General features: G+C 41.5%; 1 protein-coding gene across 3 annotated transcripts in view; it reads left to right on the top strand.

The window, feature by feature from the left end:
* Positions 1–15,744, top strand: part of PLXNB2 (plexin B2) — a 351,580-nt gene that overhangs the window by 169,159 nt on the left and 166,677 nt on the right. For 2 of the 3 annotated variants that reach the window (XM_083463227.1, XM_083463228.1), the window contains exon 3: positions 12,453–12,521. The gene's annotated coding sequence lies outside the window, so the exon portion shown is untranslated. The remainder of the gene's footprint in view (positions 1–12,452; positions 12,522–15,744) is intronic. The other variant, XM_083463229.1, reaches the window with a different exon arrangement.

Below are 15,744 nucleotides of genomic sequence, written 5' to 3'. Positions count from 1 at the left end.
TGTTCATGGTGAGTTCTGCCCCCCTCTTTTTCTAGAAAAATAGCACTTCATGTATGGGAAGTCCTACAAGATGCTGATGGCAAAATCCGTTTGGTTAACTGTTTCTTGCCGAATGGTATGCAAGTTGTGCTTAAGAAAAGAATTGTTGCCAGGGCAGGAGGTTTGTGTCTGCTTCGTGGTAATACTGACAGCCTACCTAAGTGACAAGGAACTGAAATGAAGTGTTTTGTTACTACTTGCTAGAGTCACTTAGCTCAGTGGTACATAGACTTTAGTCTTGTGGGATCTACTTTTGATTTTTTTATTGCTAGACACCAGACATGTGGGACAAGGTGCAAAAGGCACATACTCTTAGCATTAAAGAAATTTCAGGCTGGGAACTTCTTGTTGCTTTCTAGTAACAAAACTGAGCAGAACTCACAGTCTTTCCACACAAAATCTACTCTTGGTTATCTCCCCTCCACTGCATTAGTATAACTTGGGTTTTTTTTTGTGTGTGTATGCGGGGGTGCCATTTTGTTTTTTGGTATTGTTAAAAATTTGGAAGTCAGAAATTCTTGTCGACCTAACCCTAGTCATCCAGAGATCTACCAGTAAGATGCCAATTTACAGTGGTACCACTGGTTACAGATGCTTCAGGTTACAGACGCTTCACGTTACAGACTCCGCTAACCCAGAAATAATACCTCGGGTTAAGAACTTTACTTCAGGATGAGAACAGAAATTGTGTGGCGGCCCCATTAGCTAAAGGTTAAGAACAGTTTCAGGTTAAGAACAGACCTCCAGAACGAATTAAGTTCTTAACCCGAGGTACCACTGTACTTTCTTCCCACCACAGAGTGTAACTTATAGACCCATTAATGTAGGCAAAATGCATGGATGTTTTGAACTGAGTACCTTTTGCTGGTTCAAAGAGAAACAAGAGTTTTCACCCCGGGGTCTTGCAGCCAATTTCATTTTATTGCACATGTAGGTAGTAGGTAGGTGACTTGGGCTTTTAAAGTGGCTGAAATTCTGAAGGGAGAGTAAAGAATTTAAGTCATGTAGTCTGAGGATACAACCTATAGCAGTTTTGATCCAGTAGAGTGCCTGGATGGGAATCCTATAAACGGTTTGATGGCTATATATGTGCTATATGGAGATATGTGTGATTAAATATTCTTGCCGAATTGTTGCTGGCTTCTATGGGGGAGCATTTCGCACACTACAGAGCATCTTGACAATAACACACACACACACACACACACACACACACACACACACACCACACGGCAACAGAATCATCCTTTAAGCTTCCACTTTCAACAGTATCAGCCAGTGTGAGAGAAAGAAAATAACTTGTTAACATTCAGATTTGAATGGTGTAATTTTGCTAATTTGGCCCTGGATCTTCCTACAACCTCTCCCAACATGCTTCAAATAGAATGACATTTGAAGTAAACCAATTTTTCCCATCTTCAAAAAATGCACAATACAAGACCACAGCTGTCTGCCTCCTTTTAGCAAGCTGCCACTTCTCTCTGTTCCCCCATCAGCCACTTTCTCCCATCACTGAGGTGGTTCCTGATTTGTCTGTCACTGACTGTCGTTTTGCCCATTATTTGTACTTTATCGCCCTTTTCACTGCGTACTTCCCTCACCGTGTTCTTCCATATAAATCAAATTCTCCTCCTCCCCCCTGCCCCGTCAACAGACTCTGTCCTTAAATGTTCCTTCCTCACTACTTATTTCTCTCCTGCATTGTCTGAGGTAGAAAGATGGTGCAATAACACGCCAATGCTTTCCTTGATAATATATGATTGCAATTGGGGAGACTTTTAGAGGCATAAATCTTATGGTATCCCAATTACAGTGCTGAATAATACTAAGCTAAATTACGCCGAATGAATAAAACCAAAAGCCAAATGCAGAAATTCACAGTGTATGTTGAAAATTACACTGCAGTCTTACAATGCAAGTTTCACTGTAATATAGATAAGCTTTGAGATGTGGAGGTAAAAAGGTACAATGGATGTTGTGGGGCTTTCAAGCATATGGGTCTGTTCTTGGATTTGGTACAGGAATTGAATTGGTGGTAAGAAGACTTTAAGTATGGACGTGCTGGTGTGCTCAACCTTGTGGAAGTCATCCTACAACTCCCAAATTACCAGATTATGGGAAAGCAGTAATAATACGTAGCACTGTTGTCACTAACTTCAAACACACAATTCTCAAAAATTGATTTATAGCAGGGTTGGAGAACCTATTGAACTCTGAGGTCCGTGTTCCCTTGTTGTTGCCCAACTCCGAAAGGCTACATACCAGTACAGTGGTACCTTGGGTTAAGAACTTAATTCGTTCTGGAGGTCCGTTCTTAACCTGAAGCACCACTTTAGCTAATGGGGCCTCCTGCTGCCACCGTGCCGCCGGAGCACGACTTCTGTTCTCATCCTGAAGCAAAGTTCTTAACCCGAGGTAATATTTCTGGGTTAGCGGAGTCTGTAACCTGAAGTGTCTGTAACCCGAGGTACCACTGTACTGAATGGGCCAAGGCTGTCAATGGGCAAGGTCACACTCCCTCAATCAACCCCACTTCCTCACATACATACCTGAACCAGCGGATACGCTTGGCAAAAGCACTTTAGCTACACCCCAGTTGGGATTTAAAACAGCATTCTAATTAGTCAGGAGCTAATTTTTCTTTTTGAAATAAAAAGCAATTAAAACAAAATATAACATTTACAAGCAACAGAGTACCTAACTTAACAGAATCCAGTATCATATCCAGCATAAGCAACACTTATAATTCAGCCCATAAAGTCCCATTCTGAGTAAATGTACTTCCCAACTTGGCAAGTACAACTTGGGTCCAGGTTACCCAAAGGACTAGTGGCCATTGTATAAAACTGTAAGAAAATTTATTCATGGGGAAATTTCATTCATGGTTCTGCGCTCTACAGAAGATCACAGAGTATGGACCTGAAAATTGCATTTCCCACCATTGCCCTTCCACTCTGGAATGCCTTTCTCTTAGAAATATGTGAAGCATTGTCCATCAGTTGCTTCAGACATCTTCTAAAAACATATACTTTTTTCCAGGCTTTCCATGATCCATAAGATCCGACCCTGCTATTATTGAATTTCTGTTTTTATCTCTTTTTATAAAAAACTGTTTTGGGTTTTCCTGAACAGACTCCCTCAGAAGGTTGTGGTCTCTCCTTCCTTGGAGGTTTTTAAGCAGAGGTTGGATGGTCATCTGTCGTGGAGATTCCTGCATTCCTTCAAACTCTTATGTTTCTATGATTTATAAATATAAAATATGTATAAATATAGTTCTAACACGGTGTGGCTATTCCTGGTTCCCTGAAGCAAGCACATTAATGCTGGTATCTTCTTGATCAACGCAAACAAGGTATTTGTAGCCACTGCAATTGTTTCTGTGTGCACAAGTTGTCTCCAGTAAAGATCCGAAGAGTGGCATTGTAATTTCCCAAAATTACCTCTCTTCTTTTTTTAAGTACATGTGTAAGATGTGTGTTCATGCACACCAGCATGAACCAGCAGATTTAGTAAATGTCAGTGTATTCTAACTACCAACAAATAGCAGTACAGTATAAGAAAAAGAAACCAGAATTTGAAACTAAATGTTGACCTTCCTTTTTCTTGTGTTCACCTATGAAGGCTCTCTACCCAGTGGACTGATTGTAGGTTTAATACCGAGTGCTTATTATCTAGGTAGTATTATCTAGCTTTTAATTTTTCTTTGCTACTAAAAGCCGTTCTAGAACAGCTTATGAGTGCAGCACGGTGCTCAGCATATTAAATACCTGACCTTTTTATGATGTGTAATTTTCTGTTTTGAAAGGGTTTTTTTTTTAAAAAAAAAAAGGAGAAGGAGTTATATAACATATAGCACATTTTTCACATTTTTCAACACCTTTTTAGCTTATGGGTGTTGCTTTTCAGCTAGTTTTGAACCTCTGTTGTGAGAACTGGTCCTCTTTCATGTCCAACAGCACCTACCATCCCAGGTGGGAAGCTACTCAAGGATGTTTTCAAAAGACAAAAGCTACTGTTCAAAAAAATAGGAAAACCCCACATATGCTAGGGCAATGTTCTTCATCCTTGTGTTATTGAACTAGAACTCTCATCATCCCCAGCCAGCTGGGTTGGAATGATGGGAGTTGTAGTCCATCTGGGGACCTAAGGTTCAAGAACACTGTTGTTGTTTAGTCGTTTAGTCGTGTCCAACTCTTCATGACCCCATGGACCAGAGCACGCCAGGCACTTCTGACTTCCACTGCCTCCCGCAGTTTAGTCACTCATGCTGGTAGCTTCGAGAACACTATCCAACCATCTCGTCCTCCGTCGTCCCCTTCTCCTTGTGCCCTCCATCTTTCCCAACATCAGGGTCTTTTCCAGGGAGTCTTCTCTTCTCATGAGGTGGCCAAAGTATTGGAGCCTCAGCTTCACGATCTGTCCTTCCAGTGAGCACTCAGGGCTGATTTCCTTCAGAATGGAGAGGTTTGATCTTCTTGCAGTCCATGGGACTCTCAAGAGTCTCCTCCAGCACCATAATTCAAAAGCATCCACTCTTCGGCGATCAGCCTTCTTCATGGTCCAGCTCTCACTTCCATACATCACTACTGGGAAAACCATTGCTTTTACTATACGGACCTTTGTCGGCAAGGTGATGTCTCTACTTTTTAAGATGCTGTCAAGAACACTACACTAGAACAAAGCCAAGTGCTTGGCCATATGTAGGACTCATGTGGAAGTGGTTTGCCTATGAAAACTACCCCTAAATCAATCGATCTCAAACCTTTATTGGTATATAGACAAAATTCTGAAAGGTTCAGTACAATAAAATCACACAGCAAAATCTGCATCTAACGGTTAAAATACTATTGCATAACATTCAGAAAATTCTCATTTTGCATTGCAGAAACCTGGCTACTATCTCCATTGGGAGGAGCGGGTGGCACTGTGGTCTAAACCACTGAGCCTCTTGGGCTTGACAATCGGAAGGTTGGTGGTTTGAATCCCTACAACAGGGTGAGCTCCCTTTGCTCTGTCCCAGCTCCTGCCAACCTAGCAGTTCAAAAGCACGCCAGTGCAAGTAGATAGATAGGTACCACTGTGGTGGGAAGGTAAACAGTGTTTCCCTGTTCTCTGGTTTCCATCACGCTGTCCCGTTGTGCCAGAAGCGGTTTAGGCATGCTGGCCACATGACCCAGAAAAGCTGTCTGTGGACAAACGCTGGCTCCCTCAGCCTTGAAGCGAGATGAGAGCCGCAACTCCATAGTCGCCTTTGACTGGACTTAACCGTCCAGGGGTCCTTTTTTACTATCTCCATTCTATCCCCATCCTGGGTATACATTAGGAAGGTTGCCTTACAGTAAGGTAAAGGTAAAGGTACCCCAACCGTTAGGTCCAGTCACGAAGGACTGGGGTTGTGACACTCATCTCGCTCTATAAGCCAAGGGAGCCGGCATTTGTCCACAGACAGCTTCCAGATCATGTGGCCAGCATGACCAAGCCACTTCTGGTGAACCAGAGCAGTGCATGGAAACACCGTTTACCTTCCCACAAGAGCGGTACCGATTTATCTACCTGCACTTTTTGGTGTGCTTTTGAACTGCTAGGTTGGCAGGAGCTGGGACCGAACAATGGGAACTCACCCCGCCATGGGGATTTGAACGACCAATCTTCTGATCAGCAAGCCCTAGGCTCTGTGGTATAGACCACAGCACCACCTGCGTCCACCCCTAAATAAAAAGTGACACTAGACAAGAGGAGTTAGTGTTATTGTTTCGTGCAACATTGCTTGAACAATGGCCTCAACTAGAGCCAGGGCCTTTTTGGCCGTGGCCGTGGCCTGGTGGAATGCTCTCCCACAAGAGACCAGGGCCCTGCAGGATTTGACATCTTTCCGTAGGGCCTGTAAGACGGAGATGTTCCCTCAGGCCTTTGGGCAGGATGCAGTTTGACTTACTTTCCTTTGTATAAAACAAGCCCAGAGGAGGCCCCCAACCCACTCACAAGTCCTTGTATGATCAGTGGAAACAGTTGGTCCTGGAATGTATTAACCACTCTCAGTTCCAACCTGATAACTGCCACCTGCCCAGATTTTAACTTGTCTGAATTAATTTTAAGATGTATTTTAATTAACTGATGTCTGTTTTTATGCATATTGTGTTGTTTTTATGATGTTAGCCACTCTGAGCCCGGCCTCAGCCAGGAAGGGCAGAATACAAATAAAAAAATTATTATTTTTTTTATTATTACATTACAGAAATAGTCACATGCCATTTCTAAGGCGCTCTGCGATAAAAATGCTTTGGGAGGTTGACACAGGCCATTTAAAATGCTTCATAAAATAGTATCTTCCAGCTATACTAAGTATTTTAGAAATCACATATTGTTCAGCTTCCATTGGCGCCTGAGCATATCTGGAACTGCAAGGTTCCAGTTTTGCATGGGAGCCTCTTTTTTTTTCCAAATCCCAGCTCCTGCCGATTGATTATCTGAGCTGGGCTGGGCTGGGGATTTTGAGCTAATACCATGTTTGCGATAACCCCTTCACCTACAGGGAGATGGAGATGAATGTAATAGAGCAAATACTGGTGTATTTTTGAGGGAGAAAAGCTCTCAGACACACGACCCATAATACGAAAATAATGATGATAGCACAATTTCAGAATACATTCTGCCCCTGAGGTAGTAGTTAATGGCTGTACTTTAGATATATAGTAACAACTGGAAAATATGGTGTAAAAGAAAAGAAAAGAAAAGAAAAGATGCGATTAAGTCTGAACACAGCCCTCTAACAAACACATACACAAACCTGAGAGAGAATGGTTCCTGCTGAGTTCTGCGATGTCTTTCCTGCCTACATCAAGTATTTGTATCGGTTGATGTAAACACTTAAAGTAAACTTTCCCACATTTTGATATTAATAGGCAGAAACAGTTCCTTGTGATCCTCCACCAAGTTGTTTGGCGACAGTGGCTTTCCATGTTCATGTTGGTCTTGTTCATCTCTTATTATTATGGCCTAGGTCCAGTATATCTGAAGGAGCATCTCCACCCCCATCGTTCTGCCCGGATACTGAGGTCCAGCTCTGAGGGCCTTCTGGTGGTTCCCTCACTGCGAGAAGCCAAGTTACAGGGAACCAGGCAGAGGGCCTTCTCAGTAGTGGCACCCGCCCTGTGGAACACCCTCCCACATGATGTCAAAGAGAAAAACAACTACCAGACTTTTAGAAGACATCTGAAGGCAGCCCTGTTTAGGGAAGCTTTTAATGTTTGATGTATTACTGTATTTTAATATTTGGTTGGAAGCCACCCAGAGTGGCTGGGGAAACCCAGCCAGATGGCCGGGGTATAAATAAATTATTATTATTATTATTATTATTATTATTATTATTATTATTATTTTATTCTTCATTTTTGAAAACTGCAAAAATTATGGCAGGGGGTGGGGCAAAAGAACAATAGAGAGTTGCTTTTCACTCCAAGCCTGGAGAGCTGGATGCAGGATTCTTAACACAGTATTTGGTCATGGAAGGTGGGAGTTGTTGTCCAGTAACATACAGGGATCCAAAGTTGGAGAAAGATGCCATAGAGGTACTGTTGTCTTTCCTGGGTCAAGCAAAATTATCTGAGAAGCTTATTGAGTCATGTAAAACACATGCACATACTCCCAATCCCATACCCTACAACATTTCCCTGATGAAAATAGGGAAGACCTATATAATAATAATAATAATAATAATAATAATAATAATAATAATAATAATAATAGAAGAAGAAGAAGTATTAGTACAGTGGTACCTCTGGTTCTATTTAATAATAATAATAATAAGAAGAAGAAGAAGAAGAAGAAGAAGAAGAAGAAGAAGAAGTATTAGTACAGTGGTACCTCTGGTTGCGAATGGGATCCGTTCCGGAGGCCCGTTCGCAGCGTAAAAAGCCCGCAACCTGAAGCACCGTATCTGCACAGGTGCGCGTGGCAATTTGGTGCTTGTGTGCATGTGCGAAACTCAATTTAGTGCTACTGCACATGTGTGAGCGGTGAAACCCGGAAGTAATCCTTTCTGGTACTTCCGGGTCGCCGTGGGATGCAACCTGAAAAAAGTAACATGAAGTAAACATAACATTAGTATTATTAGTATTAGTATTTTATTTTATTTTATTTTATTTATACCCCACCCATCTTACTGTGTTGCCTCAGCCACTCTGGGCATCTTCCAACATATATAAAAACATAATTAAACACTAAAAAAAAAAAACTTCCCTGTACAGGGCTGCCTTCAGAGGTCTTCTAAAGGTTGTATAGTTACTTATCTCCTTGGCTTGAGGGTCATATAACTCCATACACTCTAATATTTATCCAATGAAAATAGGGACATCCTAAAGAAAAGTGGGAGATTGCAGGATCAAATCAGAAACCAGATCAACTTCTGTAAATCTGGGACTGTCTCTGGAAAATAGGGACACTTGGAAGGTTTGCAAGTGCCTTTATGTCAAAACCTCTTGTGTTGAGTACCTTATGGGAAGAAGTTCATTTTTTCACAAGAGGGCAAGAATATTCTTGCAAGCTCCACCATATGCACTGTGAAACCACCTTAGGCTGCTTCTCAATCAACTCTGTGTTTGCACCTTGTTTCCTTAGGATTTGTCAACAACCGTAGGCATACCATATTGTTTGTTTGTTTTTAAATGACCAAATTGGCAATGAAAACCTTTAGACTGCATGATTCTCTTGTGTTTTCTTTTGTGTTCATATTCACAGCTTGCAATTTAATTTTATTTACTACTAGTTTCTCTTTGGGCACTTCACAGTTTTTAAATAAATAACGAACTAGGGAACTGGAGTTAAGAGCATGTTCTTTACATGACTTTTCCCAAATTGAAAGCAGACTGGACGTAGTCATCTGAGACTGTGAACTATAATAATAATAATAATGATGATGATGTAGTAAACCTCACTGGAAGTCACAGGAGCAACAGATTACAAAAAAGGCAATAAAGGGTTTTGCTTTTACCTTTAGAATTACCCAGTAGGTTGGGAATTATTCTGATAGAATGCTATGACTTCCAGGCTATCATTGCTGTGCAGGCAGGTATGTAGTCCTAAGAGGATAAAGGGCTCTTAGCTATGCCTTATCGAAGTTTTTGTCACTCACCTTCTCCCCACCCCCTCTAATAAGCAGCAGACGGTCACTGTATTTTGATAAGGTCTTTCTTATTTCCCCTGTGTTAGGTCGTAGACCTTTTGTCCAAAAACAGAGAATCATTAAAGATACTATTCTTCTTCTTCTTCTTCTTCTTATTATTATTATTATTATTATTATTGCTGCTGCTGCTGCTGCTGCTGCTGCTGTTACTGTTATGATTCCACTCCACTGTGTTTATTCAGTTTTGCTCCGAGTGATTGAGGGTCAATTAACTCTTTATAGGGCAGTTTTTGGCTGCATGTACAGACTAGTGATTTTCAGAGTATGCCCACTGAAATCAATCTACAAGTTTGCTGACGTTAAGGGATCTGTTGCAAGTGTGACTAACACAGGGTAACACCAATGGGTGTGGAATACAGATACCTGTGTCTCTCTTCACATTTGACTTTTACATAAATACAGTGGTACCTCGGGTTAAGAACTTACCGTAATTCGTTCTGGAGGTCCGTTCTTAACCTGAAACTGTTCTTAATCTGAGGTACCACTTTAGCTAATGGGGCCTCCTGCTGCCGTCGCGCCGCAGGAGCACGATTTCTGTTCTCATCCTGAAGCAAAGTTCTTAACCCGAGGTACTATTTCTGAGTTAGCGGAGTCTGTAACCTGAAGTGTCTGTAACCTGAGGTACCACTGTATAAATGCATAGATACTTCGTTTTGCTTGCATGCCACTTCTCCATAGTTAAAACATTGCTTGTAACCATTACAAATACACCAAAAATCGTAACAATTACAAATACACCAAAAATCATGAACAATAAATGAAATACATCAACATATATACAACCAAACAATTTCCACATAAAACAGAGAATCTAAAAATAAAGATACAAAAATAATAATATCCATAGCGGCAACAACCCCCCCCCCAAAAAAAACCCCTAAACAATACCCCAACCCAAGATGTGCATTTTAATGATTGGAGCATCACTGTTTTATGTTTGCTTTCTTTAATTTATGGGTGGCGGGAGAGAAATCTTAACCAAAAAAAAAGGAGACACTGCAGAAGTTGCAAAAAAGTGCAAGTTATAAAACTAATTTCCCTTCTACCTGTATATGACCACAAAATGCACCTGAGCAGTAAACGAACATAGAACTTTTTTTTCTGCTGTTGCTGAAAGACCCATTCTTTCTATGTGTTACATCATTTCGCATAGGTCTATCTAGAGCAGTGTTTCTCAACCTTGGGTCCCCAGATGTTGTTGGACTACAACTCCCATCATCCCTGAGCTCTGGCCTTGCTAGCTAGGGGTGATGGGAGTTGTAGTTCAACAACATCTGGGGACCCAAGGTTGAGAAAGGCTGATCTAAAGGCAGCAAAGCAGAACTGTTGCTTGAAAGTATGAATTGACTGCAGCAAGTTGACTCCGCTTCAACAGGTTCTAGATACTTGATCCTTCCAAAACGCCCTTGTGCTCTAGAAAATATTACTTGATACCTCCATGCCACTTTGTTTGATTTTTGTTTTTTCAAATAACCTGGGGGGGGGGGGAGTTAAGTTTGAAAATCAAATAATGCAGGCTAGTCCTGTGGAAATGCCTTTTGGAGAATCCATATGCTACTTGATTTTCTCGGTGCCAGAATAAAATGCTGTTGGCACTGTTGTGTGGAGCGGCAGTAGTTCTCCAAAGGGAGAAGAAGAAGAAGGTCCAAGTCATTAGTCGAAAGTAAGCCTTCCAGTTACCCAAGTCCTGAGAATTGCTGGACTGCTTAGGTATTTAAATAGTCGTGATTGCTGTGCCATCTGTGTTCTTAATTCTTTGCCCTCAAGGAATCTGTAGTGAAAAGAATATGACAGGAGAGTGATAAACTGTCTTGGAGATGCATATGTCAGAGTTAGGTTAGCACACTTGACGGAAGCCCAGGTTTTATGCTAAGGTAACCTTCCAGCTTGCATTGAGTTGTTATGTGCCCAAGATTCTTGCTGCACTTGGAATGCCAAAAGGGAATTCTGTACAAGCCCTGCTGTGAATGTTTCCTGTACAAGCACTTCATTAGCTGGCAGCAAAACAAAACAAAACAAAAACACACACAAAAAATGAGCATTCAATATCTTCCTGGTTGCTTGGTATAAAACACTGAAAAAACTCTTGTGACTCACATTAAAAAAGAATCTTGTAGCAGAGGTTTAAAACAGACCACAGATAGGAGAAGGAGGCCCACTGAAATCAATGGAAGGTTACTTTAGCATAAAACCTGGGCTTGGCCTTCATTTTAGTAGGTCATTTCCGAGTCTGCCTTCTTTGAATATTGAAAAGTATTCTCCAGCTTGATTTGAGAGCACCTAAATCTGTGCAAAGGGACGTGGGTGGTGCAGTGGTCTAACCACAGAGCCTGACTTGCTGATCAGAAGGTCAGCAGTTCGAATCCCCGCAATGGGGTGAGCTCCTGTTGCTCGGTCCCAGCTCCTGCCAACCTAGCAGTTCAAAAGCATGTCAAAGTGCAAGTAGATAAATAGGTACCACTCTGGCGGGAAGGTAAATGGCGTTTCTGTGCTCTGCTCTGGTTCGCGAGAAGCGGCTTAGTCATGCTGGCCACATGACCCGGAAAAACTGTCTGTGGACAAACGGCTCGGCTAGTAAAGCAAGATGAGCGCTGCAACCCCAGAGTTGTCTGCAACTGGACTTAACTGTCAGGGGTCCTTTACCTTTACTTTAAATCTGTGCAAAAGGTCATGTGATATAAATGTGATTTAAATTTTGACAACTATTTAACCTTTCTCCAAAAGGAAGTGCTTCATTTAGGTTTGAGTTCTTAACTGGGCAAGCTGAGAAAGAAAATCTCAAGTAACAATGAAATGAGTTACACTGCTGCTGGTCCATGCAAGGCAGCTGACCTGAGTGGCAGCACTGGTTCAAGGCCTTGCTCATAAGATCTTTTTACCAGAACTGTTGGAGTCTGAAACAGCTTCTGACCCTGACGAATAGTTATTCACAGTGGCGTAGCGTGGGGGGTGCAGGGGGGGCCGGCCGCACCGGGCGCAACATCTGGGGGTTAGGGTTAGGGGGCGCAAATCCACGGGTTAGGGGGCGCAAATCCACGGGTTAGGGGGCGCAAATTACTTGCCTTGCCCCGGGTGCTGACAACCCACGCTACGCCACTGGTTATTCATTGGGATCTTTAATGTGAAAAATGTTTTCTGTTCTGAAAAATGGAATTGGCAAGGGCTGGAAAAAAGAAAGAAGTGCTTATAACAGTGCACTAAAAAGAATAATGTTCCTTTCCCCTTTTTTTAGGTAAAAAAAATAAAAGAAGAAGCTACCTGTGGAAAATTAAGTGAAGTGAAAGAAGAACCAGAGAAGAACGTAAGTACTTCTCCCTGTTGATAGTATGTCAGACCTGCCAAGGAATATTAATTCTTTTAAAAACAGAAAACACTGGGTTCAGAATGATAGACATTTTAAAGATAAGTTATGTAAAGTGTAGCATGTTTAACTGTGCATATGTGGACTGCAGATTATAAAAATATTAATTTCCTTTGCACAGTTGTTTGGAAGACAATTAAAGAGGCATCTTCGTGATTTTACAAATAGCCTAGGAACAAGCCCAGTTTAATTATCTAAAAACATTATTAGACTGATTACCACGTTTTCTTTTGCTTTATGACTTTTATTGCTGGCTGTGGGAGTATAGGGGCATGTAGCAGTGTTTTTATCTGCACTAAGTAAGAAGAATGCATGCATTTGGAGCATAAAGATTAGAGATGTTCAAAACATGGAACTTAATAGTGGGAGTTGATGGGATGTTTGTCAACAGCTGTATGGGTGACGTTAGCTAGTGTTTAATACCAGCACAAAACTCTAGCCTTCTGTCAGTGGCAGAGAAACGAACACAAAAAACTAAGGAATATTTTTGTTGCAATCTGGTATATTTTTATCTCATAAGTATGCAGGCGAGGCAAAGCATAGCAGGCATCTGCAAATGTACTGTGCACAGTTATGAAAAGTATGATTTTTCACATTGCTGGAATAGCACGCTTCCACCATTAACTTTCTAGCTGAAGACAAACAAATTGGGTATCTTGATCGCTGGCTTTCCAGTTCAGAGCAGTTTAAAGAAACATCTGAACAGAACTTGAAGCAAAATACTACCTATAAGGTTCTGTATTTGGAGGAATTTCTTGGGTTTTTGTTTTTGTTTTTTTGCTATGTGATTTTTATAAATGTAATTAAAATTTAATTCAGAAGAAGAAAGGAAAGTTGTTTTTCCCTTATTTTAGGGGCCCTCAGTGTATATTTACATGGCTTGATGTAAGACAGGGACGTGCATTATCTGTGGTTTAAAACAACAACAACCAAGAAATGTTTGAATACTGTGTTAAAATAAGCTGCATTCCGAGGCCTGAATAAATTATGCAGGCTAAGTGAGTATGCTATATATATGCTTAACTTGAATATTTCTGCTTCTGCTTCTTAGACTAAGGGCAAAGAGCTATGTAGTCATTGCCACCCAACCACTAAAAATCCCCAGTTCCTTCCTTCCTGTGGCTGCCACAATTTTTCCAGTTACTGCTCACGTTTTTACACAATCTAAACTAGCAAACCTCCAGACCCCAGCCCTTGAATGCCGTGTGGAATGGATCATACTTTGTCAGGATACATACAGTATCCTGTATGGCTTAGGTGCTTTACCTTGCCATAGCACAAATTGCATTTTGCTGGTTTGCCTCTCTAGTACAGCCTTCCCTTTCTGCGGTTGTTCTTCAAATTACCTTCCATTTACAATGATATCATCAAGTCCACCAGGCAAGAAGGGACCCTTTAGATCTGCCAGCACCACTTCTATCAACTTTTGAAATGTCCCAGAACATTACTGTTGTGGGTTGGTCTTCAGGAGATACCTCCTCTTGCCAGTAGCTGCTTGCCAGATCCAAGGTAGAGAACCAATAGGCATTAGCAAGCAGATATAAAATATATTCAGTCCCTGGGAAGAGGATGGGCATCTTTCACAAGGGTATTATTCAACCACAAATAGTCGAGACCACAGATACTCTGTTTGACGCGAGCCATCACAGACCTGCTCCCAGATAGTAGTCCTTTCCCATCCTCTCTCAGAAAGCAACTCTCCTCTTTTTAGGTCAGAGATACAGGTCACAACAGGGATCCCAATACTCCATGATCCATTGCAATGTGTTATACTATCAGTCACGATGTCCACGTAGCTTTGTCTTGATTCTTATTCATTTATCATTACTCCCTGCTGTCTGCCGTTCAGTTCCCGTTTTCTGTCATCCCACCCCCTTCAAATAAACAACAACAACATCCGTTCAGTCCTCTGCTTATGCATGTCTTTTGTTAATTTAATTATGCAAGCTCACAGCTTTAAGCACAGGAGAAGTTGTCTTTGTACTGAGAACTATACTGAGAACGTACCTTCAACTAGAGGGCCACAGCTCACTTGCAGATCGTGTTTATTGAATGTTATTGGCATGGCTGTCTTAACAGTATAGCTGATCAGCTTATTCATGATGCTCCCAGCACACTTTAAATATTGGATATCTGCATAGGGTTTTCTGCTATGATAACTCCGCAAGCTTTCTACAAGCCGCAAGGCACCTGTTCAATATTTGTGCACGTGGCACAATGGGAGACAGATTTGTTTGAGGGCACAATCCAACTGATAACCATGTTGCTTGCATCCATTTCTCTCCACACACACACACACACACACACACACTGGTATTGCTTCCATACCTCCCAGTAACAAAACCACGGGAAAATTCTGCTTAGTGATTAGTAACATCAGATGTTAGGGGAAGGGGAAAGGGACTGAATTGGCCTCTATATATACCATGGGAAGGTGAACAGTTTCTCTCTCTCTCTCTCTCTCTCTCTCTCTCTCTCTCTCTCTTTTTACTTTATTTCCGTATGGTTACTTATCACCATTACATCTTCAAACATTTTTCAGCCACCATGAGGTCATGTCACATATATGCAAAGCTGGCTTTCTCTGGAGTTCATGGTGCATGAAAGTGACTTGCTACCATATGTCGCCCACCCAGTTCTGAAGCACGTTGAGATCAGCATACAGGCTTGTGAAATGTTGTGTAACGATTCCATTATTGTAGGCATTTGTGTAGAAAAGCATTCCCAGTTGCTTCTATTGCTGTTGTCTGCAGAGATAGAACCACAGACACAGAATCCTAGAAGGGACCACAAGGGCCATTTAGTCCAACCCCTTGCAGTGCAGGGATCTTTCCTTCAGCCAAAGAAATTGCATATCATCAGATCATATATGTAGAGTAATGGAACATTAGCTTGTAGGTGCCGCTTGCAGACATCTTGTGAATCGGAAAGATTCAACGAAGTTAACATTGCATAAATTTGTCAGTGGTGTGTTCTTCTGAGACATGGGAAAGGAAGAATCTCTGAGCACACAGATTTTGATCCCATTTCAAGCAAAATTATGCATGAGTGGCTGAATTTTTAATCATGTTTGACATACTGCTGCACTGTGTTTTTTTTATGTAACAATGAAAATGGTTTTGAACCATAACACCTTGTTTGAACTTGTAATTTGTTTCCGACA

Source organism: Podarcis liolepis, assembly GCF_965112155.1.
Source record: "Podarcis liolepis genome assembly, chromosome: 10".
In the NCBI taxonomy this organism is placed as follows: domain Eukaryota; kingdom Metazoa; phylum Chordata; class Lepidosauria; order Squamata; family Lacertidae; genus Podarcis; species Podarcis liolepis.
Note: the sequence above shows the minus strand (reverse complement) of the source record. Positions and strands in the feature narration are given on the sequence as shown.